This window comes from Bubalus kerabau, chromosome 18, assembly GCF_029407905.1.
Source record: "Bubalus kerabau isolate K-KA32 ecotype Philippines breed swamp buffalo chromosome 18, PCC_UOA_SB_1v2, whole genome shotgun sequence".
Lineage (NCBI taxonomy): Eukaryota > Metazoa > Chordata > Mammalia > Artiodactyla > Bovidae > Bubalus > Bubalus kerabau.
The window spans coordinates 44,521,493-44,546,279 of record NC_073641.1 but is presented as its reverse complement, the minus strand read 5'-3'; positions in this window follow the sequence as shown (position 1 = coordinate 44,546,279).

Genomic DNA, 24,787 nt, shown 5'->3' with positions numbered 1-24,787 from the left:
CAGATCTTCTACAGCATTATAGATCAGAATGACCTATTTTAATTAATTATTCCAGGTACAAAAAGATAGCTGCTTTACATAGAAGACTGGAGCTGTTATCTACTTTCAGGACTGGGTTACCTTGAGTAAATTCCTCTCAAAACCTGACTTTGTATGCGATTTTCTGAGTGATCTTTAAATAGGAGAAAAGGCACATGGCCTTGCTGGGAGATAGCGTAACATCGTGGATAAGAGGCTTGGGTTTCGACTCTAGTGCCTTTGCTCATTAGCTATTTGATATGGAAGAAGTTGGCTTCCCCGGTGGCTCAGAGGTAAAAATGCCACCTGCAATGTGGAACCACAAGAGACCTGAGTTCCATCCCTGGGTCAGGAAGATCCCCTGGAGGACAGTATGGCAACCCACTTCAGTGTTCTTACCTGGAGAATCCCATGGACAGAGCCTGTCAGACTACAGTCCATAAGATCCCAAAGAGTCAGACATAGCTGAAGTGACTTACCACACAAGCACGCATGGAACAACTTACTTAAACTCCTGTGCTTTGGTTTTTCATATAAAATGTGGACAATCATAATGCACTCATAAATAATCTATAGAGACCATTCTTTAAATGTGTATAGCTATTATTATTATTATTGTATAGGCAGTATTTATAATAGAGGAGAACTTAGAGATATATTTCACTACTGCTGCTGCTAAGTCGCTTCAGTCATGTCCGACTCTGTGTGACCCCACAGACGGCAGCCCACCAGGCTCCACCATCCCTGGGATTTTCCAGGCAAGAGTACTGGAGTGGGATGCCATTGCCTTCTCTGATATTTCACTAATTAAAGCAAAAGATACATTGTAGAAACTCAGCATTTTGATTCCTAAAGAAGCATCTATTTCATATTGCTCACCTGTTTCAAAATGTTTCATTGTTATGCTCACATATATAAAGATTAAATTAAATAATTTAAAAAAATAAGTGTTATTGTTCAGTCACTAAGTCATGTCTGACTCTTTGCAACCCCATGAGCTGCAGCATGCCAGGCTTCCCTGTCCTTTGCTATCTGCCAGAGTTTGCACAAAATCATGTCCATTGAGTCAGTGATAGCATCCAACCATCTCATCCTCTGTTGCCCCCTTCTTCTCTTGCCCTCAGTCTTTTCTAGCATCAGGGGCTTTTCCAATGAGTCAGCTCTTCGCATCAGATGGCCGAAGTACTGGTACTTCAGCTTCAGCATCAGTCCTTCCCATGAATATTCAGGAATGATTTCCTTTAGGATTGACTGGTTGGATCTCTGTGCTATCCAAGGGACACTGAAGAGTCTTCTCCAGCATCACAGTTCAAAAGCACCAATTTTTCAGCACTTAGCCTTCATTATGGTACAATTCTCACATCCTTAATAACTACTGGGAAAACCATAGCTTTGACTAGATGGACCTTTGTCAACAAAGTAATGTCTCTGCTTTTTAATACACTGTCTACTTTTGTCATAGCCTTTCTTCCAATGAACATGCGTCTTTTAATTTTATGGTTGCAGTCACCATTTGCAGTGATTTTGGAGCCCATGAAAATAAATTCTGCCACTGTTTCCATTTTTTCCCCATCTATTTGCCATGAAGTGATGGGGCTGGATGCCATGATCTTCATTTTTGAATACTGGGTTTTAAGCCAACTTTTTCACTCTCCTCTTTCACTTCATCAAGAGACTCTTTAGTTCTTCTTCACTTTCTGCCACTGAGGCAGTATTATATACATACCTGAAGTTGTTGATATTTCTCCCAGAAATCTTTATTCTAGTTTGTCATTCATCCAGTCCAGCATTTCGAATCACACACTCTGCATTTATAAGTTAAATAATCAGGGTGACAATATACAGCCTTGATGTACTCCTTTCCCAATTTGGAACCACTCCATTGTTCCATGTCCAGTTCTAACTGTTGCTTCTTAACCTGTATACAGTTTTCTCAGGAGGCAGGTAAAGTGGTCTAGTGTTCCCATATCATTCAGAATTTTTCACAGTTTGTTGTGATCCACACAGTAAAAGGCTTTAGTGTAGTCAATGAAGCAGAAGTATATGTTTTTTTTTCTGGAATTCCCTTGTTGTTTTTTTTTTTATAATCCAACGGATGTTGGCAATTTGATCTCTGGTTAATTCTTACTGACCACTTACCATTGGATGTACACTGCTCAAAATGCTTTTTAATCTTCTTTAAGTTCTACAATAAGACTATGGAGTGGATGCTTTTATTATATTTCCATTTTACAGATAAGAAAACTGAAGAATAAAGAACTTGCCTAGAGCCAATCAGTAGATGGCAATGAGGATTCTAGCTCAGGACTTTTCTGTTTCACATTTAATGAATACCCTAGAGTCCAAGTTTCCTAGCTTAAGATATGTTATCTATTATTGAAGTTGTGTCCCACTCTTTGCATCCCCATGAACCTCAGCACGTATTCCCTGTCCTTCTCTATCTCCTGGAGTTATTATTGATGTTCTTGATGCAGGAGGTAGATGCCCCTCCCTACTCCCCAGGGTACAGCAATAAGATATTCATTCCCTGTGGGCTGAAACTCCAAGACAAAACTAGCAGGATAATTGAGAGGAGCATGGGCCCTGCCCAAATAGGAGACCACATATGTCTTGTTCCCCAAGTCAGGACACCTCCCTGACCACATATGCACAGAAAGGCTCCTTGGAGTTAAAAAGGGGAGTGATGCTAACAGATTCTTTACCTATATGCCTCTTCGGTAGAATCCATCTTGGCTAAGAGATGCGTGTGCATGCATGGGAAGATCATGATGTTACAGGAATGGGGACCATTTCCAGGGCCCGAAACTGGGCTCTTGACTAACACTTAGAAATTAATCATCTGAGAAGATACATGTGCTGACAAAGCAAGAGATTTTATTGGGAAAGGGCACCCGGGTGGAGAGCAGTAGGGTAGGGGAACCCAGGAGAACTGCTCTGCCACATGGCTTGCAATCTCGGGTTTTATGGTGATGGGATTAGTTTCCAGGTTGTCTTTAGCCAATCATTTTGACTCAGAGTCCTTCCTGGTGGTGCACGCCTTGTTCAGCCAAGGTGAATGCCAGAGAGAAGGATTCTAGGAGGTGGTAGGACATGTGGTGTCTCCTTTTGACCTTTCCTGAACTCTTCTGGCTGGTGTTGGCTTATTAGTTCTGTGTTCCTTATCAGGACCTCCTGTCCTAAAACAATTCTTGCAAATGGTTACTATGGTGCTTGGCCAGGGTGAGCGGTTTCAATCAGTGTGCTTCCCCTAACAACTCCCCCATGAGAGACTTCATACTCAAGATACTTCTTGGGAACTGGGGCAGAGGTCTCTTCTGTAACTTCTTCCTGCTGTGCATGGGCGAAGACCTGCCTAGCAGAGCAGAAGTCTCTCTATCCGATCTAAGTCCTAACAATGAGATATGCCAAATATGGGCTCTGAACCTGGCAAATCAGAATGACTTGCCAGAGGAAAACTGGAAGAAACACCCCATAAAAATAATTCAAACTGCCAGAGGGTGCAACTCAGGGACTCTCCCTCTTAGTCTGCCCATGTGTCTAACCACCCCTACTGTACTCTTTACCCTCCTGATAAATACTGTCATCATTTCACTACTTTCTGTCTTTGTGGGAATTCTTTTCTGCAAAGCCAAAGGGCCAGGGCCTTGTCATTGACCACTGGTCTAGTGGCTAGGATTTGGCACTCTCACACCTGCAACCCCACATCAATCTCTGAATCAGGAACCGAAGCCCCATTTCAAGCTGCTGCAGGCTAAGGCTCTCCAAAATCATTCTTGTTATTTATTAGCCTTACATTTTTGGCATGTGCTGCTGCTGCTGCTAAGTCGCTTCAGTCGTGTCCAACTCTGTGCGACCCCATAGATGGCAGCTCACCAGGCTCCCCTGTCCCTGGGATTCTCCAGGCAAGAACACTGGAGTGGGTTGCCATTTCCTTCTCCAATGCATGAAAGTGAAAAGTGAAATTGAAGTCGGTCAGTCATGTCTGACTCTTAGTATCCCCATGGACTGCAGCCTACCAGGCCCCTCCATCCATGGGATTTTCCAGGCAAGAGTACTGGAGTGGGGTGCCATTTTTGGCATATGAGAGAGATGTACATATTTGTTGAGAACTGGATGAACAAATGGATGACTGCATGATAATATATAAAAATAAAATCAAATAACAAAATACTTTTTGCTTCTTTAAATCTGAAGATAACTGGATAAAGAATTATTTTCACAAATATTCTAGATATTTCCAAAGATATTCCAATCATTAGCTTTTATTTGCCCCCCCAAACCAAATCTTTAGTATAGTTAATAATGGTGTAGTCTTCTTTTATCGTGGCACTATTTTGCATGTTAATAGGCTTCAAATGTTCTAAAAATCACCACTGGGAAAATATTTTTTCCTAAGCTTCTAGCAATAGAAATAGTTTTTAAGAAAAAGACTTAACTAAACCAATGGACTAATATTTCTATGTGAGTTGCATTTAATAACTTCTTTGGATCACTTTTTAAAGAAATATTAGAAATTAAAGTCATTATCAAGTCACAAAACATGGTTTTAAAAAATCTATGAATGTCTAAGAATGCTATTTTATTGAGCATTTTCAGCTATCATTAGCCAAACTGTCCTCAAACTTTCTGAAGCTAAAGCATGTCTAATAGTATCCTCACTAATAGCAGAAAGACATTTGAGTAAATTCATTTTTTAAAGGATCATTGAGTGCCTTAGCTAGTTAAACCGGAAGCCCGCAGTAATCAGGGAGAGGCATTGCTTGCCTTCTCCTATGGTTTCTTCATTAGCAATGGTAATAATGACAATAGTTAGTTCATAACTAGTATACTGTTAAGACGATCCCTGGGGTGCCTTTATACACTCTATTTAATTTCGGCTTCCGGTTTGGTCAGTTTATTTTGCAAGCCAATTGCCTCCCTGCCATTCCCAGTTCTCTAGAATTTGCCTAACTTATAGAAACCAAGCTGTTTTCTTTCTGCTGCATGCATCAATGCTAACAACAAACAAATAGCTGAACACAGAATTCAGCCTACAGAGCTCAGGCTAAGTGAGCATCTGAAAACTTACAACTTTATTTTTAAAATCAGAATTCAGTCTCCTGATCTAAAAAGTTAACAAAACAATCATACCCACTTCTATCCCATACTAATATATTTGCATTTTAATAAAATATGTGGATTTGACTTTGTTGTTCTGTTACCAAATAATTGTTCTCATGTCTTTTTGGAAACTTTTGCATGCTCAGTCACTAAGTCATCTCTGACTCTTTGCCACCTCATGGACTGCAGTGCACCAGGCTCCTCTCTTCATGGGATTCTCCAGGCAAAGATACTGGAGTGGGTTGCCATGCCCTCCTCCAGAAATACATACACAGTAAGCAACTAATAAATGCTCACAAATTAGAAGCAGCTAAACAATATGTAGCTCTGTTGGTAAGGAATCTGCCTGCAATGCAGGAGACCCTGGTTCAATTTCTGGGTCTGGAAGATCCCCTGGAGAAGGGATAGGCTACCCACGCCAGTATTCTTGTGCATCCCTGTGGCTCAGCTGGTAAGAATACGCCTGCAATGCGGGAGAACCTGGGTTCAATCCCTAGGTTGGGACAATACCCTGAAGAGGGGAAAGGTTACCCACTGCAGTATTCTGACCTAGAGAATTCCACGGACTGTATAGCTCGTAGAGTCGCAAAGACTCAGACATGACTGAGAGACTTTCACTTTCACCTTCAAACAATATGTGTCTCATACTGTTTAGCAAACATGTGGATACAGAGAAATCAACAGCTGTAGTGTTTTTATGTTCTCATTTACCACTCCCATAGATGACACCAGATAGTCCTGTTCTTACAGTTCTTGGGCAGGGCAAATTAGTTCAGATTTCCATTGATTTAGTTTCCAGACTACACAGAACAATAGATTACAGTACTGCAACTTTTCCAGTTTTTTTTCCCTATGACAATTTTTCTTTTCCCCTAAACTTCTAAGTATATGCTTCTAAGTAGTGTTGCTATGAAAAATAAAATAGAAAGAGGTAAATCTTTTGAATAATTACAGGATAAAATGGAGTATTGTTTTTATGCTTGACTGGCCCAAATTAGTTGCATACATTGATTTATTGTATTGTTAACCAATATAAGCTTTATTTTATTTCTGCCCAAGGAACAAATATTGGGAAATAAAACAGTCTAATCCCTGCACTATTGCAATCAATGTCAAAATTTTAGAATAAGTTCTCTGCTTAAAACTTTTGAATAGAAATTATTATACAAAGTTGGAAGGAAATCAAAATCCATATCCAAAGAGTACAGTGATTTTCCAATGTACTGTTATTAAAATGGAAAGAAGTAAATGTTATTTTGGCATGTATTTTCACACAAAAAAAGTTTTATAATGCTACTTTCCCCACTTAAAACATGAAATGATTTCAAACTTTACATAGGAGACTGTGGAAGTCACAGACTCTTCTGTATTTTTTAAGCAATTTAATTTCCTCCTGTCCTGATTCAATTACAGTAACATAAATTATAACAGAAATTTAATAAAGTGGACAGTTAAGTGAATTTAATCTATTCTCTTCAGAATAAATAAGATTAACCAGATAAGATGCAGATTTGAAAAGTATTTTAACTGATAAGGTAAATCAGAAATCAGAAACATCCCTCAAACTACCCAGTCAGATAATTAAGGGAAATAATATTAAGAAGAAAACAAAGGGTAACAAGCAATATAGTACTGACTTCTTTCTTTGTAAAATGATTAACCTTTGGAAAGACTTTCTGTCAATACAGTCTTTGTCAGTTAAAAGGGTTAGATCCATTCCTGAAAAGCAAATAATGGGCAGTAAATCTTGGCTTCATTCACTCTCTAGTGAAATAAGATTTACTAAATTTTTCTTCCCATTTTTGAAATCTGCTTCAATTTCTCTTTTGGGATTATTAGTTCTTACTGCTCTGCAGATTAATGTAATATATTAAAATCATCAAAATAAACATTTAGTAACCCAGAGAATTTACCGCTATGATAAAAAGTGGTACTTGGTATAAAGTGTCCCCTTTACACACAGTCTGGAAGCAAATTTTAAGTAGAGAGAATACAGGAAGGGGGAACCTTATGGTTCTTGAGAGACTTGTTAAAATCCTCCTTGGACATAGTCTAAAAGAGATTGAAACTGTTAAATCAGTATTTTAAATTAGCACATTAGCATGTTTTGGAGGCGGAAGCATTCGGAGCATTTGGAGGAGGAAGCATTCAATAAATAATTGATGAATAAAATTGTAGAACAAAATAGAATACAATAAATACAATTAAAATTCACCTCTCTGAAACAAATGCTTTATGAATTAATTATTCCAAAGTACCCAATATTTTTTCTTATTTAAAATAAAAATTCCTTTTTATTAACAGATGCACTAATAATTTTGTTTACTGCAGGTAAGACTGACTTGGGATTCAAGTTAAAATATAATCAAGTTTCAGGAATAACCCTGAGCCACTTTTGAGCAACATTATTAGATATAATAAGCCAGTATTATCATCCATGATTGTGTATGTCTTTTGTTAAATTCATTGTGTATGTCTCTTATGTGTGTTTTGTTAAAAAATACTCAGATTCCCAAATATATTATACTTACTGCTTTACTTATTAAAGGACAATAGAGAAGACTGGGGACTATGGCAACAATAGTTTCATGAGGAGGGGTTTTTAGAGTCAATGATCACATACAATGTAACAAAATCAAGACAACATCAAAAACTTGTGATGACCTATCAACCTGCCTTTTAAGAGGTCATAAACTGGGACTTCCTTGTGAACTTCCAGATGGTCAAGCTGGTTTTGGAAAAGGCAGAGGAACCAGAGATCCAATTGCCAACATCCGCTGGAGCATGGAAAAAGCAAGAGATTTCCAGAAAAGCATCTATTTCTGCTTTATTAACTATGCCAAAGCCTTTGACTGTGTGGATCACAAAAAACTGTGGAAAATTCTGAAAGAGATGGGAATACCACACCACCTGGCCTGCCTCTTGAGAAACCTGTATGCAGGTCAGGAAGCAACAGTGAGAACTGGACGTGGAACAACAGACTGGTTACAAATAGGAAAAGGAGTACGTCAAGGCTGTAAATCGTCTCCTTGCTTATTTAACTTATATGCAGAGTACATAATGAGAAATGCTGGGCTGGAAGAAGCACAAGCTGGAATCAAGATTGCCGGGAGAAATATCAATAACCTCAGATATACAGATGACACCACCCTGATGGCAGAAAGTGAAGAGGAACTAAAAAGCCTCTTGATGAAAGTGAAAGTGGAGAGTGAAAAAGTTGGCTTAAAGCTCAACATTCAGAAATCTAAGATCATGGCATCCAGTCTCATCACTTCATGGGAAATAGATGGGGAAACAGTGGAAACAGTGTCAGACTTTATTTTTCTGGGCTCCAAAATCATTACAGATGGTGACTGCAGCCATGAAATTAAAAGATGCTTACTCCTTGGAAGGAACGTTATAACCAACCTGGATAACATATTGAAAAGCAGAGACATTGCCAACAAAGGTCCGTCTAGTCAAGGCTATGGTTTTTCCTGTGGTCATGTATGGATGTGAGACTTGGACTGTGAAGAAAGCTGAGCACCAAAGAATTGATGCTTTTGAACTGTGGTGTTGGAGAAGACTCTGGAGAGTCCCTTGGACTGCAAGGAGATCCAACCAGTCCATTCTAAAGGAGATCAGCCCTGGGATTTCTTTGGAAGGACTGATGCTAAAGCTGAAACTCCAATACTTTGACCACCTCATGGGAAGAGTTGACTCATTGGAAAAGACTCTGATGCTGGGAGGGATTGGGGGCAGGAGGAGAAGGGGACGACAGAGGATGAGATGGCTGGATGGCATCACCAACTCGATGGAGGTGAGTTTGGGTGAACTCCGGGAGTTGGTGATGGACAGGGAGGCCTGGCATGCTGCAATTCATGGGGTCGCAAAGAGTCGGACACGACTGAGCAACTGAACTGAACTGAACTGGTGGTCCAGCGATTAAGAATCCTCCTTGCAATGCAGGGACAAAGGTTCAATCCCTGGTCAGGGAACTAGGATCTCACATACCACAGAGAAACTAAGCCTGAGTCCTGCAGTTAGACAGCCTGAACCTAGGGAGACTGTGAGCCACAAAGAAAGAGCCGTAAAGAGAAGAGCCACAGTGAAAGATCCTGTGCAGCAAGAGGTCACGTTAAAAACTTTGGGTAGTTCTCTGAGTAATGATTCCAAATTTGGTTGGCCCTTAAAATGAGTAAATTTCAGTATCATGAAACAACAGAGAAAATACAGCAAAAGGTTCAATATCAAACGAGTTGAACCTAGAGGAGATTTCTTTAATGTTAGACACTTAAAATTCCATGAAGGATATTTATTCAACTTGAATTTAAAATAACTAAAAGAATTACAAAATGTGAGTCATTCAGTATGTCACTTTAGTTCTATAGATATTTAGGAAATTAATAAACTCATTAATTTATCTAAAATCAAAGTGAATTTATGTGTAATTATTCTTTTATTGATTGGTCATATGTGAAGTGAAATAATCTCATTTATTCATGGTGAAATTCTTTTTTTTCTGTCTATTCATCTCATAATGACTGAATAAACTTGATAAACAGGAATGCTCCTTTGCCATATATGATTTCTAAAAATTTCTCACAACCTAAAAATTTTAGTTAGTATTTGAATTTCCTAAAATATGACCTACGGTGAAACCAATTTCAAGAATACAAAAATATTTAGTAATGGACTGTCTTGGATTTAGTGTCTTCCAAAGAAAAAAATTTTTGAAATATAAATTTTACTTCATGAGAACATCTCTAAATTAAACAGAAAGTATCCCTTTTTAAGTTCCGATTTACAAAGAAGGAAAAGTACCAAGCTTAAAAAAATCTTTCCTCCCAAGTAGGCATCATTATTGACTTAAAACTCCTGTCATTACATAATACTAATTTATTTTTCATACAGTGCTGCTGGATATGTCAAAACTGTGAATCCTGGTAAGCAGATGTCCAGACTGAAATCTGAGGCCCAGGACAACTGTCATTCTAACTTCCCCTACTCTGGGTATTATATAAGGATTAGCATGTGGAATACCTCCAAAGACTTAAAATACTGAAAGTTTCCTTTCTATATCATTTTAAATAAAAACATACATAAGAATTCTCCAAAGTACTGCCTCTCCCCCTTCCTCCCCACTCCACACATACTAAAACCTGTAGTCACAGGAGGAAATGTAGCCATGGCAGATTAAACAACAGCTTGTTTTTGACACTGAAGAGATTCTTTTTTCAATTGTTTTTAGTCAATATCTCTCTGGAGGTTAAAAAAGATAGATAATAGGTTATATACATATATATATGTGTGTGTGTGTACATATATAAATGGAGATTCATGTGTATATAAATCATGCAGAAAACCAGAACATAAGGTATTATTTTTGAATGGTCCTTCCTTGTAAATGGTCTTGTCAGTAGGTTAAGATAGACATTTTAGGAGGAGGACAATGCGCACTTGGGATTTGTTCCGGTCTTTCCCTGACACTGGGCAGACAGTAGGGTTAAAGAGCATGCAATTTGCTTTACCCCTGTAGTCCTGTAGGTGACCAGTGGATGCTGAGACTCATATATTTTCCTTTGTGATAGACATCGATGGTCCTGCTTCTTCCTGAGGCAGACTCAGCTGACACAGTGTTTTATGCACACAGTTCCATAGAAATTCTGCCTAGGGTATGAATCTGTTAGGTAACAATGGCTCTCAGATTTGCAACAAAAGCCTAGGCTTCAAAGACTCTTCAGCAGCCGTTTCCTCCAGAAGAAAATCATTTGCATTTTTTTTTTTTGTATACAGATACTTTAATAACATTCTGCTGAAGTTTTGAAGGAATTTCAATTTATACAAAATGAAGAAAGGGAGGAAAAAATAATACTGATAATGATACTAATATAGACCCACAATCCAAGAGGCCTGTGGTGGCATTGTGTTTATTGCAATTGTAGACACTTTATCAGTTATCCTTCTAAAGAGGTTTAAAAATGGGCTTTGGATAGTTGAACTAAGCTCTGTTAACAGTTTATCAGCCACAGTTTAAAATATATATTTTTTTCTAGAGTGTAAGAAATTGAAAGTGAAGATTTTTTAAATGATAGAAGTTTTACTGACCCTGCAGAAGAGATTTATTTTTAGAGAAATGTAGGGTCCGACCTTTCATGTTTCAAGACACCCTGGCATAGTGCGAGCCTTTCTGTTATCTTTTGCTTCTGCTTGTCTCCTGGAGGCAAGTCCCTCCTATCAAGAGCCAGATTTAGGGGAATTTTGGAAGGAAGAGACAGGCAGGAATCAACCGGAACTAAAGCCTTTAACATCCATGAAGTGATTAAAATGCAGCCATGCCCAACAAGACCACACTGCTGTTATCAAACAGACATTGACAACTTCTTTGAACTCAACTCAATGATGTATGGGGGAAACATAGAAACTTTTAAGTGTCTCCAGGAAACAGACTCAGGTTTCTCAACACGAACTGGCAGCATTCACATATTACCCAGAGCTAACAGTGATCCCACACTTTGCTTGTCCTTTGCCAAATCAAGTCGAGGGTAGCATCCAGGAAAGCAGTATGCTGCCAGGTGTAGAGGACAACTGGTTAGTGTATCAATTTGTGATGGTTCCAAACCTGGCAAATCAAAAAACACGGTGTACTGCGGAGTGCACACATTTGGAGGCACAGCTGTTACTGATCAAAACACTGCTTCACAGACTAGTTTGCTTCTTGAATCTAGTTTGCAGAGAAGCTAGTAGAGGAAATTTTCTCCCATTTTACCTTTTGCCATTACACTGAAGAAATACCTAGCCTAATTGTTTTTTTCTGGTTTGAGGGACGTTTTTTTCTGGCAGGGATGGTGGGGAGGTCAGGAGAGGAACATACAAGCGACATAAAAATAGCACTTCAGTGTCACATTTACTTTAAAAGAGAAAGGAAAGGGAGAAAAGAAAAGAGGAAAGGGGAGGAGATGGGAGACATGAGAGGGGAAGGGAGGGAAGGAGAGGATGAGCTTCTTATTCTATTTGGGTTTCTTTTTGCTAAATTGCTAAAGGAACAACCAGTACCACAAGGCTCAAAACAGAGCTAATAACTACAACCAAATATGTAATATTAGAATATTTATATTTTTAAAGATTTACATTTGAGTTCCATGTCTGTGTTAGCCTAGATTCCTTTCACATGCTCCTATGTAGGCCTACCTTCCTAAACCAGCAATAATTTTAGGGATTCATTCGGCTGTTAAAGCAACAGCAAAATGCTAGACAGAGCATCCTAGGACCAAGGAGAAGCCAGGGTGGGTGACATCACAAAGGATGAAGTGTGATGCCCTTGGACATCTAGTGCTGTGAGAACTAGACTGAAGTGCACTGTCACTTGCACAAATCAAAAAGGCACAAGCGCATGTCACTTACTATTGTAATTTGGTGTTAATGAAAACATGTGAAAGCCTGTCTCTGAGAAAGTTTATCTGCTGTCTCAAATATGAGCTTTGCATCCTGAATACTTTTGGGCACAAAACTTTTTGGCAGTCTGTCATACATGAAACTAGAGAAGATAGAAACAACCGGTGCCCCTCATACTGTGTTCATCACCAGTGCACACGGGGCTGGTCCTTTTAACTCCCTCATTTCTAGCATCCATGATGTCCAGGTGTCAATACAGCATCTCGAAATCCAGTCTTAGAGGAGTCTTTCTTATGTGAGAACTACTTAAAAGATGGACACGTTATTCAAAGGATTGAACTAAAAAGTTCTAATTATTCATTACCATGTCAGGTATAAAATGAAATGACTCAATTAGTGTTTATATTATTTAGATTATAGCTGTTTTAAAACAAAGAAATATAATTCCCATACGTCAGTAGTTCAATTGCCACCACTCTCCCAAAGACCCAATAGGGGAATTGGTTAAGGATGCTAATTTTTTTCCAATTCTAGAACTGAACTAAGAAAGATATTAGGCTAATAAATAGTTTATGTAAAATTAATAACTGAATCTGCAAGGTCTTTGATAAGTAACATATCATAGTTTTCTGATTATAATCTACTCAATAAAAAGAATTATCTGTATAACTCACATCCTTGTCTTCTATTCTTCATTTTTTTTTTTTCAAAAAGGAACCCCAGAAGTGAAACTAAAAACATTTTTTCTTACTCAAAAACCATTTAGACTATTGCAAAAATATATGCAAAAGGGTCAACAAAATTCTTTTATCTTTCATAATCAAAACAGTCATTAAATGGCGTAAATTTTCCAGTGTGTTCGTTATTTGTATCATCTCCACTTCAAAACACATCTGCTCTTTGTTTCCTTTTTGGTTTCTACTTTGCTATTTCTAGTATGCTGAAGGCTGAGAAATAAGAAAACCCAGCTTACTAATAAATAAGGTCAAAGAGCCCCTCAATGAAATCCTGAGGGTCTTGTTAGGAGCACAACCACCAAGCCCCCAGCCCACAGATTTTCCAGGAAATATATCATAAGCAACTGCTACAGCTTAAAGGCCTTGTCCAGTGCTTATTGAAAACTTCAAATGGTTAAAACTGTCAGATAAGTGACTCCATAATAAGTAGGCAGCTGTGGGTGTGTTTCTTTCTTAATATGTGTATTTCTCCATTTAAATGAGCACTTGGCATAAGTGCTTCTTAGGCTACACAGCATTCTTAAAGAAAAAGAAAAGGTCAGAGCTAACCCAATATGATTAAAAAGAAATATTCCATAATGAGAGGCTCTATTGCTACTTTACAAAGCATTAGAAAACTGCATTTCAGATATTAAAACAGTCCGGGCATCTCCCAGTTGAAAAAGTATGAAAAAGTACAGGAAAGTGCTTCTAAAAATAATGTGAATTATTGGCAATGTGAATTCTGAAGAGAGATTAAGTGAACAGATAATGTTTAGCTCTTCAAAACTGACTTGTGTAGGTGGAGAAGAACTTGATAGAAAATAAATAATCCATCTGTAAGGGAATCAAAGAGGAGGGAAACAACTAGAGATGCTACCAGTTGAAACAAAAAAAAAGTAGCAAACATAACATATTTAAAAATAAGTGTTAGATGAAGCAATATTTCTTAGGGAGCAAATGCAAGGAAGTAACACAACAGTTTCTGGAGACCTGAGTTGGGAAGATCCCCTGGAGAAGGGAAAGGCTACCCACTGCAGTATTCTGGCCTGGAGAGTTCCATGGACTGTATAGTCCATGGGTCACAAAGTGTCAGACAGGACTGAGTGACTTTCACTTTCACTTTCAACACTACAGTATACCTAATAAAGTCACTTTTTCTTCCTGGAATGATCTTGGAAGGAGTTTCATCTTATCCTCCCTCAAAATGCATTTATAGCCCTAGGAACCAAAGTATCTGGTATATCTTTAACACACAAGAGTTAAACATTGTTCACTCTTCTAAATTGAAATAATCTAACATATATTTTTGAAATGTTCCCCAGATGTTCTGAGAGTAAAAGAAGTGACAGATTAAAGAGAGGAAAAAGAAAAGGAAAAATAGACCTGTTAACCTGGCCACCAACTGAGTGTATTTACTAAATGCCCAGCATGCATCCTCTCTGAAGACCGAATCCATTAAACATTATTTAAAAAATTCTGACCCTCCTAGGAGTCTGACTATGCAAAGGACTAAATTTCAGGACTAGAGAAAGTTTAGTTACTTTTATCCAGAAGTTACACAAATGATAATATAAACATCTGCAATGCGTTCTCTAAGAGTCAAAAAAAAAAGAATATATAAAAATTATAATTCATTCTGAGCATTTCTCACTAGGCAGGTAACCTACAAATGCCCACACAGGGAGAGCTACTGAAGTCTTTCCTTGAGCTAGGCGACATAAATATATCAGAGCTCATGGTGCACTTCAGCCTAGGTGCCTTTTCCTGTCTCCCAGAACCATCTCTGCAAAGCTTCAATCCAATTAATATTTGTAAGAGAAATCATCAATGTGTATTTAGATGATGCAAAGCTAAGCTCCATGTTTAATAATTTGTTAGATTCCTTAAAATATGAAACATATTTCTCATTCTCAAGAAGGCTTCAATGTATAGGTGAAAGAGTAAAACATGAGAGCTGCAGAGAAAAAATAACAATGCTATTTAAATATTCGATAGAGTAAGAAACTGGCATCTTAATAAATATTTACTTAAAACTTCTACTTGTCAGAATTTAGCTCAAATGTTTTATCTTCCAAGAAGCCTTCCCTCAGTTCTCCTCTTTCTTAACACAAACTGACTTGGGGACATTTAACATGTGTTCTCATCACGTTCTCTGCTTACTTCTAACAAAGGACTTGTATGTAACATGCTCTACTTTAAAATTCTGGAGAAGGAAATGGCGACCCACTCCAGTACTCCTGCTTGGAAAATCCCATGGACAGAGGAGCCTGGTGGGCTGCAGTCCATGGGGTCTCAAAGAGTCGGACATGACTGAGCGACTTCACTGAACTCACTTCACTCGCTTTACACTTTATCACTGCAGAAGGAAATGGCAACCCACTCCAGTATTCTTGCCTGAAGAATCCCATGGACAGAGGATCCTGGTGGGCCATGGTCCAGGGGTCACAGAGAGTTGGACACGACTGAAGTGACTAAGCACGCACACACTTTGAAATTCTTGTCCATGTTGTTTGTTCCTTGAAGTAATGGATTCTGTCATTTTATAGATGAATTTCTGACAAGAAAAATACAACTTTATGGCTGGCAGGTAGGAGGCAACCAATAGCTGTTCATTGAATTAATAAATAACTCATGCTGCTGCTGCTGCTAAGTCGCTTCAGTTGTGTCCGACTCTGTGCGACCCCATAGACGGCAGCCCACCAGGCTCTCCCGTCCCTGGGATTCTCCAGGCAAGAACACTGGAGTGGGTTGCCATTTCCTTCTCAAATGCGTGAAAGTGAAAAGTGAGTGAAGTCATTCAGTCGTGTCCGACTCTTAGCGACCCCATAGACTGCAGCCTATCAGGCTCCTCCATCCATGGGATTTTCCAGGCAAGAGTACTAGAGTGGGGTGCCATTGCCTTCTCCAAAATAACTCATAGTATCTACTTAATATGTGCTAGTTAATTTTGTTGAATTGCCAAATGCAAAGATAATGAGTATTATGATTTCAGAAAAATAGAATAATTTAAAAGGAATATTATGGAAGAAATCACCTGAATTTTGTAACCATATCACTTAACTTTTTTCTTTTTTATTTTGAATACTGAGCTAGTCAACAGACTTTATGCTAAGTGACATTTGGATCTCTCCAAATTCAAATCCATATATAGAAAGTCTGAAATTTTTTACCATTTCAATAGTACTTTGCTGAATTAAAAAATCATGTATCTGCAGCTTTCAATTTTATTAAGAGAAAACTCATCTTTGCATTTAGAAGTTCTTTGACAAGACCTTATATGCATAGCATATAAAAGACACATGAGGATTTCTTTCTGGGGAATTAATAAAAGCAAAAATCTCTAATCAATTTTCTAATGCAGAGGACCCAAAATGACCTATTTTGAAAGAGGACTTATAGCCACATTAATTACTTAACCTCAGCAGTTGAAATATTTTAGTAATGATGAGATCAGATAATATAATAAATATTACTTATTCATTCACTTATTGATATAACCAGTCAACACACCGCTTAAGCACTTACTATGTGCTGAATGTCGTGTTAAGTATTTTCAACAAAAAATATGGATTTTAAAAATAGAGAAATATAGTCCAATCCCCATGAAGTTCACCATATAATCAGTCAAGAGAGACAGACATTAATCGTACAATTAGGAAAATGATTGTAAAGTTACAGTGTGGTATAAATAATACAAAGAAAATGCTCTAAGACTATAGAATACATCAGGGTCCAAGAAGGTTTTCTTGAGAAATTCACAGCATAGGCCTAATCTGAAGAACAGAGAGTAGCTTGCTAGAGCGGAGGAGGATGGCAGGTGCAAAGGAAATTGCAGGCAGGCGAAGCAGTGCATACGTAGGATCCTTGATGGGAAGAAATGAGAGCATCTGAGAGAGGGACTGAAGGACCACTGGTGTGGGAGTTCAGCAAACAAACAGTATCCTACAGATGGAGCTGGGTTGATCAGGATGAATCAGCCCACAGCAAGTCTAACCAGTGGCAATTAAGATTTTTTCCACTTTTTTCTAACTGCCATGGCTTCTGCTGAACTTTCCTAAGCAGAGTGGTAATAAGATATGCATTTCAAGCTGATCACTCTGACTGCAGAGTGGGGAACAGATTGGAGAAGAGTGGAGTGTCTGTGGAAAGACCATTTAGGAGGCTTTTGGAGTGGTCCAGCAAGACACTGTGTGGCACCTCAAAGGACAGTATCTGTGTCATGGAAAGCAGAGAAAGGCATTCAGGCAAAAACATTCAGTGCTCAATGAGTATTTGAAATTACTTCTAGCGAGTGACAGGGAGCAAATATTTATAAATAAGTATTAATATTAGATTTATCCGATTTCTTTTCCTTAGACATAGAAGTTACATTTTTAAGGAAAGCATCGTGATGGTTTTTCAGACTGCTACCCTCAGCAGAGCCAGTGTGAACAAACCTTTTTACCCTCTTTCCTCTCACATCATATTCAGAATAGGTGGTGAGGAATAGACAGGTATCACATCACACATATATACACACACAATGTTGGACAGTCATATGTAAATGACTCTGTTTAACATAAACCAAAATACATTGCACTTAGTCTATTTAATCAAAATATTTTATCAAAATACTCAAGGATTCATAGCAGATGAACACAGATCTATTTGAAGAATTTTTTCCTTTTGCCTCCGTTCCTAGTGGAGATTCTGCCTCACCAACACCCGAGGCCACAGCGGCATCTCACAACCAGGCGACTATGCGCCAGAGGAAGAAGAGCCCACACAGGAATGAACGAGATCCTGGATCGTTGATGTCACTGTGGAGCCATCCCTGAGGCCACAGACCTCGAGGTCTCTTGTTATGTGAAATCATTAAGTATCTGATTTTTATAGCAATTGTTAGCTTCCATCAGAAAAAGCACACTTCTGAGGCTAAAGTGCCAGCAATATGTGATTCAAATAACTCATGAAAAGAAAAACCCACACTGGAAGCTGCTCATATAACAGGACACACTTGAAATTCTAGATAGTAAACATTGTGTGTGCTCAATTAAAATATTGTATTAGCCTGTTTTTATGAAAATATGGGTACAGAGTAAAATTCCATAAATAAACCACTGTTTGAAAAGTTTCTAGAATAGCTTTGCTAATAATTTAAAGGAAAAAAAATCTTAAAGAAACAGGAGTTTTTTGACTCATTTAAAAAGAACTTGAGTAGCCTTTCTTTGCTAAGAGACTCTTTGTGCATACAACTGTTATTATACTTATTTCTACATCTATTCTTTCATTAAACTAAGTTCTTTGAAAGGATGAGAGGGTCTTTTTACTCCAGTGCTATCAGAAATACTATTACAAACCTATTTATTGAATTTAAAAAGAGAAAAAATATCACATTAAGACCCAGGACATCTGGACTCTGAATTTGGTTTTCCATGAAGTAGGCTTGGGTTTAGGCAAACAACTTATATTCTCTGGAGACAACTTTCCCCATCTGAAATGTAGGTGGGCTAGTTGGCAGTAGAATCACATGTCACAAGAATACCGAATATATAATATAAAGTCACATATACTTTTCATCTGAGAAGAAGTAGGGAGTGTGGGGCTGTATGTGTTTAACTTCACCCTCACTCTTAAGTCCCCATCACCTTATTACCTGCTATTTCATTTATTACCCCCCTAAACCCTACCCTAGGGGAAAAATGAGAATCACTGGATGCAACCATCTATTATGCACCTTCCAGCTTTTAACAGTGAATGAAAATAGGGACAGGGAGGGTGAGTATCTTCAATTAGATTGATTGCAAGATTAAAGTCCCTCCAAAAAGCAGGATAAACTAAAAACTACATTATAGCCCCTGAAAACTCAGTGATTATTAAAGACCATACTCTCCTGTGAATTCATGCTCCATTGAATATAACATATCAGTTATAACATAACTTCAAGATAAGAAACTCAGACTTCTCTGCATTTGGAGATATTCTAATCCTTGTATAAAGTTAGAATAACAGACTTTCTGAAGTGTCAGGGACCTTAGCCCAATTTTAAATATTAAAATTCTGGTTCAACCTAGATACTCAAGTAGATCAGTCTAAAAAGCCAAATAGCATAACTTTGAAGTGAAAGAGTAAAGGTAGAATATAATTTTATATTGTTTAATGATTTGCAGGCATGAGCACCTAGTTATCATTTCTTATGCCCAACTCTCAAAATGTAGCTTGATACTATTGTTAATTAAGATACTGCTCAAATAGAGTGACACGTGAGTGCCATAGGCTCTCACACAGAAATGGAAATGGAAATTTACCCTAAAATATAAAATCCCAAGCAATTGTAATTACTCTAGTTAATCCTCACTTCAGCAAAGTTACTTAGTAGTCACTGTTCTATTTTCCAGGAAACATTCACCACAGTAACCTAAACCTTTCACATAGATAGTGCCAGAACTCATTAGAGGCCTGAAGCATTAAGCAGACATAAAAGAAAATGATAAACAAATGAGAAGATAAGTGTTACAAATAACTTTATTAACAGGAATTCTGTTATAATCTGTTATAAGCATATGCTTCATTATGCTCCCAAAGATGAATATTTATTATTAAGGTGATTTTTTTTGGGGGGGCCTGTTGCAGTGTCATTAGCAAGCAGGCAAGCAGAATAACTCTGACACCATTATTTGGTTATCTGGATTTTGTACCCTCCACTGAACAACTTATACAACCTTTACTGTGGTTTTAAGGTTTAGTTGCCCATTCATTAGGTTGACAAACTTGTCAAAAGCCTCCAGGACTATGTCAGTTATGTCAGAAACACTTACAGAAGTCACAGCACATTCCAGGGCTCAACTGAGTCCTGTCAACCATTGCCAAAATGACAAGAAACCCTTCTGGGGACAAAGGGCTATGGAGAGAGATGCGTCCTCCCACTCAGATCCTGTTGACTTGCCAACCCAGTTACACTGGTGCAGCTCTGAGCAATTCTGCCTCTGTTGCTTGAATGCCTTAGTCTTTCAGGATGCATTTTATGATGCATCTTAAGAATCCCTAATTCATCTGAATGTTTTGGCAGTCATGATGAAAATTGATCAGCCATAGTTTTTGATGAAAGAGCCAAATGTTAAAATCATATTTGGACACAAAGCAGTTAAAAAACAAATGCATGTTTATGAAAATCAGGAAACCAAAACGAAAGTCAAATTCAAATAAATAAGGCTGAGAAAATATTCAGATATCAGAATTAAATCATTTCGACCCCTACAAGGAAACATGGAATTCAAGTAACAGAATATTTTCCCTCATCAAAAAAATTTACAACTTAAGGACTGGCAAAAACCACATAACTGACAATAAAACTGCCTAAAATGTTTCTAGTTAGATACCTATAAGTGATTCCAGTAAGTGTTTCTGACATAACTGACACAGTCCTGGAGTTAGAAATATTTTCATATAGTTCAAAATGTTTTAAAATCAAAATACTTACATGAGTACATCATATGAGAGAAACAGAAGAAAAAATATTCATAGTAATAAAAAGGTTGAGGATAGAACTACACACAGGAAAATATGTTATTCTATACTGTCCCCTGAATGGCCAGCAGTAGAAGCCTCCCAAAATCCTGAACTCCTTTCCAGCTCTGTCTTCCAGTGAAGTTCTATGAATGGGAAGCCTCTTGTATGACACTAGGAGAGAAGAAGGAAAGAAACACAGGAATGTAACAGAAGAGTTAGTGAGAGAGGAGGCTCCGGGATTCCTACTCCAAACGAGGGTCCTAGCATGTCGTGGTGAGTGCAGACTGCTAAGGCTCTGGACGGCATCACTTCTCCCACCTTGCTTCTCCTGTCCATCCTTCTCTTAGGTAACCAATTCCCTGAACCAAACCACAAGAGAGTGATTTCTCTTTCCCTGATTTAAAATGGCTGATAACATCTTAAAAGTTGACTCATTTATTTATCACCAAATTAAAAAATAGAGAACTAAAGGGCAATTATTCTACTAGCCTCACAGTGGTTGGTTTGGGCTTCCCTGGTGGCTCAGTGGTAAAGAATCTGCCTACCAAGCAAGAAAAGTGGGTTTGATCCCTGGGTCAGGAAGATCCCCTGAAGAAGGAAATGGCAACCCACTCCAGTGTTCCTACCTGGGAAATCCCACAGAGAGGAGCCTGGTGGGCATCAGCCCATGGGATTGCAAAGAGTCAGACCAACTCTGTGAATAAACAACAGCAACGTAGCAAAACTCTCAAGCACTCTAGTAAGAATCTTGGGGATAAACTTCAGGTGGCTTGCTATTTCCAAATAGGTTTATTTTCACTGGAGAAACAGCCTATTTTATACAAGATATATAGAGTCTAAGTGTTTTTTAGTTATCACCTCACATAGCAAATTTAAATATACAGACAATTGCCTTTGGTGACCTAAAAAAGGCCATATGGACATAGGACACTTGGATGTTATGTTTAAAGACAAGCTAAAAATCAATTTGCAGCAATGCGATATATTTGAAGACATCTGGGAAATAACGTGGCTGCAGGAACTTGTTGGAGTACTGCTATCGAAGATGACTGGATCGGTTTATCCCTAAAGCTAAAAGACAGAGCTGAAACTAAACGGAAGCTCAGACTGTCAGCAGAAAAGTAAACTTCACATGAAATTCCTGTTGGAAAACAATTCATTTTTCTGGTCATACTTTCCATGTAGGAAAGCTCACACGTGTTGTTTGCTCTTCGTTAATTTCAGGGGCCTGTATTGTTTTAAAGGAGAGTCAAAATGACTTGCAGAGGTGCACATATATAGCAAAATAAGAATAATCAGGAAATATAAGGAAGAAAATGAAGAGTAGGAAAATAAGATGGAGGCAGGACAAGGATGTATGCAATATATTTACCAAATAGATGCATCAAATTTCACATAAAACTTTCAATGATAAACACCAACAAGAAGACACAAACATGATTTGTTATAAGTTTAAGATCTCTATGAAGTAGAAAAACATAATAACAAATGCAACTATTTCTATTTCTGGAATAGGAGGTAATAATATTACTATCAATAATAATACCTCAAATATTTGTCTACGCTAAGCACTGTCCTAAATATTTTACAGAAGAGGAAACTGCATCAAAGCAAGATCAAATGTCAGGCCAAAGGTCCTCAGATGGGAAATGCAGGAGGTAGAACTACATTCCAGGCAGTCTGGCTCCAGAGTCCATCCATATTTACAAAACTCCCAAAATAATGCACAAATATTCTTAAAGCCAACCTGAGGATGAGTTCTATAGGATCATTTCCTTGTATCACAAGGCCTGTGGAATCAGTGTGTGTGAGTCACTCAGTCGTATCTGATTCTTTGCACCCCATGGACTGCAGCCTGTCAGGCTCCTCTGTCCATGGAATCCTCCAGGCAAGAATACTAGAATGGGTTGCCATTGCCTTCTCCAGGGAATCTTCCCAACCCAGGGATCAAACTCGGGTCTCCTGCATTGCAGGCAAATTCTTTACTGTTTGAGAGACCGAGGAAGCCCAATGAAATCAGGATAAAACATGAATCAGAAAAACGCTTCTGGAAAGTCAAACGATGTGGCTAACTACCTCATTCTTTGTTCTTTTGCTTTAATCTAGAATCAGACCTTTACTCAAAGGCTGTAAACTCCCATGCCTGCAGGGATCAGACATGTAACCTGAGTTGATGATGTGAGCCAAGTGGAAGCAAAAAAGGAGTAATAATAGCAGTGATCAAAGAAGGACCTGTTTTTCTTAGTTACAGGCATTTGTTCCCAGGCTTGGACATGTGCCTAGCTTTGCCAGATGTTTTTTTCATTTCCAGAGAAATTCAGGTTTTATGAAAATTCTGTATTCCTTGTTAAAATGTGTGTGTGTGTGTGTGTGTGTGTGTGTGTGTGTGTGTTTGCGTACATGTGCTCTACATACTTGGCAGAGAGAACCTGTCTAAAAGAGCTGGATTTGACCAGGAGTTTTCTGCAGTTTGTCTTCCCTACTTTATCAACTCGTGAGAAACAGTTATCAGATTTTATCCACATCTGCATCTGAGGGGAGCAGGGGTTGTCAGGAAAAGTGAGAGCCCTTGGGAAGCAGGTCCTCCTGTGAAGAGGACATTAGGTCTTCCCCTTTCCTCCTTCTCCCTTCTTCCCCTGCCTTCCTGAATTCTTTGAGAATCACTGATTCACAGAAATGAATTTACTGCCTTTCTCGGAGGCAGTCCTCCAAAAGCATTGTTTTTCTCTGCCAAGCTTTTGAAAAATATTGAGAGGCTGGGAAGCTGGCATTATATACCCTGTTAAGTACCTAGAGTACCTACAATGCAGCTATTTTAGGCTACCAGGTAAGAGCAGAGCAAGTGTAAGTTAAACCTCTCTTCATATTCTCTTATGAAATTTAAGCTGCCTAACCAACGTCACTCAGAGGCAAACTGAGGTTTTCTTCAGAATATAATTCTAGGTTCATTCAAACAGTCATGAGACAGAGAGAGGAGAGAGAGGGAGAGAGCATTTGAATGAATTTCTGTGGTTTTATGTCTAAAAACAGAGAAGGCCATGGCACACCACTCCAGTACTCTTGCCTGGAAAATCCCATGGATGGAGGAGCCTGGTGGGCTGCAGTCCATGGGGTCGCTAAGCGTCGGACACAACTGAGTGACTTCACTTTCACATTTCACTTTCATGCATTGGAGAAGGAAATGGCAACCCACTCCAGTGTTCTTGCCTGGAGAATCCCAGGGACGGGGGAGCCTGGTGGGCTGCCATCTATGGGGTCACACAGAGTCGGACACGACTGAAGCGACTTAGCAGCAGCATGTCTAAAAAACTTAAGTATGAAAGTTAAGTTCATACTTACTTTTCTTACTTTTCTCAAGCCATACATCTTACTTTTCTCAGTCACTACTTTACTATTAAATCAACCATGGGGCAGTTAGGCTAAGGAAATACTAAAATCAAAATTTTAAACACAGGCAGGAGTTGGAGGTGTATAATTTTAGTGCACTTATAATAGCCTGACAAAATACTAAAGGAACCAGAGAGGAGCTAACAGCCACAATATGATTAAAATACTCTAGTCTTAGTATTATTAGTCCATACTTCCATTTCCAATCATAAATAAGTTTGCTTAGATTTCTTCATTTAGAGTTTGGAAGACCACATAAGCATCAGTACCACAGCTGTCCTGCCACACTGCTTTCTACTGAGTGCCAGATCATTCATATCAGATCAGTCGCTCAGTCGTGTCCGACTCTTTGTGACCCCATGAATCGCAGCACGCCAGGCCTTCCTGTCCATCACCAACTCCCGGAGTTCACTCAGACGCACGTCCATTGAGTCAGCGATGCCATCCAGCCATCTCATCCTCTCTCATCCCCTTCTTCTCCTGCCCCCAATCCCTCCCAGCATCAGAGTTTTTTCCAATGAGTCAACTCTTCGCCTGAGGTGGCCAAAGTACTGGAGTTTCAGCTTTAGCATCAACCCCTGAAAAGAAATCCCAGGGCTGATCTCCTTCAGAATGGACTGGTTGGATCTCCTTGCAGTCCAAGGGACTCTCAAGAGTCTTCTCCAACACCACACTTCAAAAGCATCAATTCTTTGGTGCTC